General features: G+C 53.9%; 1 protein-coding gene across 5 annotated transcripts in view; it reads right to left on the bottom strand.

The window, feature by feature from the left end:
- Positions 1-4,806, bottom strand: part of PKNOX2 (PBX/knotted 1 homeobox 2) — a 263,949-nt gene extending 259,143 nt beyond the window's left edge. For all 5 annotated transcript variants that reach the window (XM_084782949.1, XM_084782951.1, XM_084782952.1 and 2 more), the window contains exon 1: positions 4,716-4,806. The gene's annotated coding sequence lies outside the window, so the exon portion shown is untranslated. The remainder of the gene's footprint in view (positions 1-4,715) is intronic.
- Between the last annotated feature and the right edge of the window lie 1,194 nt (positions 4,807-6,000).

The following is a 6,000-nucleotide window of genomic DNA, read 5'->3' on the forward strand; positions in this document are numbered from 1 at the left end:
AAGGCACCCTTTTTGCCTTCTCCGTCATGGGATTTACATTTTATTTGATCCAGACACGTTACCTCACATGCCATCACCTCCAATAATTGCATCACACACACACACACACACACACACACACACACACACAGAGAGAGAGAGAGAGAGAGAGAGAGAGAGAGAGAGAGAGAGAGAGAGACACACACAATCAGTGAGGCAGTCCCATTGCTACACAGCAGAGGATAAAGGAAAACTCCTAACAGCACTACTTACTCGCCTCCAATTAATTTCTAAAATGTGCTCCATATTAAGTAAATCAGAAACAAAAGTCCAAAATCAGAGGTTGCATTTCTGAAAAGTGGGGGTGTGTGTGTAAATAAATACCAAGGAAGTCTTGCAACATGTTGGAAGCCTATAAATTTTATTGGTTGTTTCTTTAATAAAAAAAAATTCAATCGCTAACAACACAGTATTATTAAGCTCCTAACATTTAAAAATCTAATTTGCCCCCACTCTGCGGTTGTTTATATTACCCAGTGCGTTCAGTAAGGGCTGGGAAATCAGGTTGATCGCTCGCTCTGGTTCAGTTCCTAAGTGGAGCTAATAGAGACAGACCCCCCCTTTTCAATCCAGCCTTCTGCTGTCTAGGCAAGCCTTGGTCTCTAATGAGTTTCAGCCCAGGGTTGAAGATGGACATGGCGGAAAGAAATTGAACACACACTCTGGTGCACCTATAAACGGGAAGTGTGTTTCCAGTTAAGTCAGAGCTCCATGAATTCAGGATCCTTCACGCACAAGACAGCAGTTCTCCTTGTTTCATCACTAACTTACTTCAAATGTGTTTATGCAATTTATTGCTACTGAACTTCCAGGCAACTGGTGTAGAGTTAATGAAACCCAGCTTGGAGAAGCTTTGAGCTTTGAACAAGTAACCACAGTTTAAATGGTTATGACATGCGGTCAAAGCCACAGGCAGGCCCCACTGCAGTTTCTGTGTTAGTCAAAATCCTTGTCATCTCACCTTTTGTGCCAAATAGATTGAAAGATGGGGCCGGGGGAGGGGGGGGGGGCGCGGACGACGCTGAAAAACAGCCTGTCTTGTTCTTCCTCTAGTTCCCAGCCCTTTAAACCGATCCATTTTACTGATTGCAAGACAAGGCCCCTCCCCCAGGGCCCAAGTAAATATTTTAGTCTGAATTAGTAACCGCGTTGAAATCCTGAAACCTAGTTTGGGTTGAACTGAGTTGGGTCAGGCTTTATATAAAGCAATGTGGGAGAGGGCTACCTCGCGATAGAGAGGCACCGAGCAACCTCTAAAGCTAGCCTCCGTGAAAGCCCAGAGGCAACTGAAATATGACGCACAGAGGAAAACTGTGGATGCGGGAGAAGTTAACTCATCTCTCTGAATTACGTGGACATTGCCTTTTATTAATCCTCATTATCACATGGCGTCCTTTCCCCGCCCCCAGCTCTGTTCATGTGGGAACCCCAGCTAGCTCCCTCTTTCTAAATGGGCCTATTTTGGAAGAGTAAAGGGGAGGTACTGGATTTGTCGCTGCCGCACAATAAAAGGGCCCTTTTGAAAGCCGCACTTTCATTAACTTAAAGCAATCTATAGACTTAAAAGCACAGAGCAGTAAACTCCTAGAAAGGATCATAAAACAGCCAGTCTCGAGTTGGGTACACTTCGCTGCGATTTGCACGAGGCATTTTACTGTGGTCGTTGCTAGGCCCATCTCCCTTCAGTAACCCCTTGGCCCTCAGTCCCTGCAGATGCTCTTTCTCTAGGCTTTCACGCCTTTCGATCTCACAAAAGGGAGGCGGTGACCGGGGAGTCTTGGTGGGGTCACGGCTCCCTCCCCCCGCTCAGCTCTCGGCTGGAGAAGAGCGCGCAGGAATTCCAAGTCTGGAAAACAACAGCTCCGCCGCCGCCGTGGTAGCGGTCGCCGCGCCCCGGGCCCGCGGTGGCCATTCATGGGTCCTGCGGCTTCAGTGCCCCAAAGGGCTGGCTGGCTTTTTCAATCCAGGGTGCAAGCGTGCACAGAGAAAATCAACAGCATACACACACACACACACACACACACACACACACACACACACACACACACACCTACCTCCATCCCTCAACGCACCCTTTATCTAAATGACCAGACTATATATATATATATATATATATATATATATATATATATATATATATATATATATATATATATATATATATGCCCCCCCAACGCCCCCCTCCGCTCTTTCCCTCTCCAGGACCTCTCCACACTCCACCCACTGTTGATCTAGGCCTGAGCCTTGTGGACGCAGTTTGAGTATGAGATATGAGGCTCGCTCTCTCTCTCTCTCTCTCTCTCTCTCTCTCTCTCTCTCTCTCTCTCTCTCTCTCTCTCTCTCACACACACACACACACACACACACACACACACACACACACATTTGCAAGGTTCAGGGGCCACGGGAAAGTCAGAAGGCAAACTGAGAAAGGCAAAGGCAAGGGGGCTGGAACTTGGGATAACACCGAGTTGCTTTTGAACATCAGATTTGGGTGTGTGTTTGGGGGAGCGGGTGTTTATATCTGCTTAAGCCTGTTAACTAGGTTTTTAACCAGTTGAAGAGCATTTGAATTTCAGAAAGCCAATAGCCTGCAGAAGTCCCAAGATAATATATGTGAGGGTAAGGAACCCCGAACTTCCTCATCTCTCTAGGGCAGAACCTTGCCGCGATGGGCCGCCCTGTGCGCTCCCCCACATTTTCAAAGATGAAGCAAGGATCGCTTGCGGATAAACAGGCGGCACGTCGGATCACAGGCTCCCGAGTTACGGAGTGCCAGCGGCAGCCACGACTCCTCAAGCCCTAACGGCACCTCGCTACTAGCCGACCCCTGTCCTAGCGGGCCACCAGCAACCACCCGCCGAGCTATGGCCGCAGACCCCAAGTGACTCCTGGAGCCTGCTGAGTCTGCAGGGTCAGCTCCTTGGACTCAATAAGAGGCGGGTGATGTTACCCGGCCACTTCACACGGAATCGCCCTATTTTTGCCTGCTTTCCAGCGTCTTTTTTCTAGGATCCAGCCCTGTGCACCCCAAATCCTCTCATCCTCAAGATTCGCTTTGGGGGAAAAGCAACAGACACTCGGGGCTTGCTCACCATGGTTGGGATCAACTACTTTTCTTGCCTACGTAAAAGCCTTTTCTCCCGCACGCTGTCAGGACCCAGACACTCAATTCTCCCCAGGTTTCAATAGCCTGAACCCCAATAAAGAATCGTGATCCCGTGTCTCAGTCCTTTAAAAAAAAAAAACGGCACCCACTCCGGACTCAAGCCTCGGATGTAACCGGGGCCCCAGCGCCTACCTCCAAGCCCTCGCTCTTGCCGGAGTGTAAACTACATAGCGGCCCTTTAGTCCCAATTGTGAAAATAGCCTGGGTCCTTCAACCCAAACGCTCCGAAGCCCAGCCCTCCTTTCGGGGCTGATCCGCACCCCCCTCCCATTCCTAACCCGAGTCTTCAGACCGCGCGGGAACGCCGGCAGCCCTGAGAAGGACTCTCCAGAAAGCGCGGCCCACTGCGCCTGTTTCTACCGCGGCTTTGGGAGCCTGGCGATCCGCTTCGCCTAATCAGAAAGAAACAGAAACTTCGCGCGGTACATTCAGGACCCTGCCCCATCCCTCTCGGCTTTCTGCTCTGGAGTGCTTTCCGTGTCCACCTCCCTTTTACGAATTCATCTCATAGTTCTTCGCCAATGGCCCCTTATCCTCCCCTCCTAGCCCCAAAGACCCAACAGTACGCAGAAAGCCGGTGACCCTACAAATTCTCCTCCCACTCCTGGTCAGAGACCCTGAGCGTCCCCCCTCGGGTTCTGTTTTTTCTGACACCACCCTCCTCCCCACGCATGTTCTCCTGTCCCCACTGATCCTCCTGCAAACCTCCACTCTCCCTGCCTCTTCTAGCCCGGCAGAACGCGGCCGTTCCTGCTTGACTCCAGCCACCCGGCCCTAGGCTAGGGCTGCTCCCGCTTCCAACCACTCGAAGGCAGCTCCGGGCTGGCGACACCTAGGAAGCGCCAGCTACAGGGCTCCTGGAGCCCGGGACAGGAGAAACCGAAGCCGTCCCGCAGTTCCCAGCCTCGCCCCCACCAAGCGTTCAGCCAGGAGCCGCCCGCGCGTGGACTCGGGACGACAAGCTCGTCCCTAGACTCGGGTCCTAGTAAGCGGCGGGTGCACTGCTCCCAGCCCTCCCGCTACAGGCTCTCCAGCCGCTGCGCTCTGAGTCCGCTGCCCAGCTGCTCGCAAACGCAGACAATGCACGCCGGCCCTGGGCCGGAGCGGAGCGGGGCGAGGCGGCGGCTGCGGAGCTGCGCACCGGCCGGGTCGGGGAGCGGGAGGGCCGCGCGCTTCTCGCTGCCTCCTCGCCCGGCCTCGCCTCCCCTCGCGCGGCTTCGCTCCACGCTCTCCCGGCGCTTCCCCAGCTTCTCTCTGCACGCTCCCGCCGTCCCTCTCTGCTCCCTGCCTCCCTCCTCCCTGCTGCCTCCCTCTCTCTCCTCCCTGCTGCCTCCCTCTCTCCCTCTCTCCTCCTTGCCCTGTCGCAATGAATAATACTCTGGCTTGGGGACTGGAATAAAACACACGCGCTCTGAGGCAGCCGCCCGCAGCAGCCGCCGCCGCCGCCGCTGCGCCGCCGCCGCCGCCTGCAAAAGCGTCTCTGACATGGAAATGAATGACAGCTTACCTGATGCCAATCTTCATCAGACTGACACCGGCGTGACAACACAGCCTATACTTCCCAGCACTGCTCGGGACGTCAGCGGCACAGGGACCCGCCCCCCGGACTCCCTCCCCCCCCCCTCCCCGCGCGCGCACACCTCCCCTCTCCCCACTCCCCCTTTCTCCCCCCACCCCACCCCATCGCCCCCACCCACTCCGGGCCCCGGCCGCTTCCCGGGCGAGGAGCTGCTAGAGTGTCTCCCTCTACTGGAGATTCAGCTCAGGCGTCTGGCTCCGGCCTTCTTGCTGCTGGCAGGAGGCAGCACGCGCTGGGGAAGAAGCTCCAGACCTGAGATTGCCTGACAGAGGTAGCAGTGGACTCCAGAAATTCAGGCACACCCTACCCCACGTCATCCTTAGCTACCAACTGGTGCAGGATTCCAAAACGCCAGGTGCTGAAGAGATTGAAATAAGGTGAAATTTTCTGTGGACCTCAAGAGAACCCCCCAGAAAATAGGAATCTTCAAAGCGACAAGGAACGTTCTCTCCATCACACCCCCAACCCATTCCTGCCTGGATGGCCTCATTTTTATGATTACATTTGAATAATTCTCATTACCTTGGCCCCAGCAAAGGTGCTCAGGTGGCTACTTATCCGAGGTCTCAAGAGCTTTATTTTTCTGCCATGGGCTTCCTAGGGCACTTGGTGGGGACAGATCAGGGCGGGGAGGGGGGGGGCATGACAGTATGAGGGGGTGGTGTAGGGGGTGAGGTAACAAGAAGAGAGGTTTTTATCAGAAGCTAGCCCTTGGCAAATGTCAGGTTAGTGCATGGAAGCCACTCATTCTTAAAAGTGCTTACCCAGCCAGTGTGTCCAGGGGCTGAGCACATAAAGATTAGGGGCCTTAGCCTGGGCCTGCTGAGGGTGGTCTAATCTGTCTCAGAGCAAGAGTCCTGCGTGTCTCCACTTAGACAACAAAGAAGAAAGATGACTGCCCTACTAAGTGCCAAGTGCAGGCTCAGCAACCCCGATACAGACTGGCTCAGCTCTTACATAGAGGACCAGCGAGTCCCTCCTGCCCCTCTTGAGAAGCTATTTCAGCCACAGGCAGGTGGCAATTGATCCTGTGACCCTCACACCAGGCAGGGGGCCTGGGTGAAGCCTAGACAAAGTCACTGGTAAAAGCAAGGAAAGCTGAAAGGGAAACCAGACAGCCAAGTTTCCAGAAAAGAATCTAACCCAAGAAGTTGGAGGCTGCCCTTTGCTCCATTCCACACTTCTGGGTCGTTCTTCCCCTGTCTCAGACACC

The sequence above is a fragment of the Acomys minous genome (assembly GCF_964271855.1).
Source record: "Acomys minous genome assembly, chromosome: 5".
NCBI lineage: Eukaryota > Metazoa > Chordata > Mammalia > Rodentia > Muridae > Acomys > Acomys minous.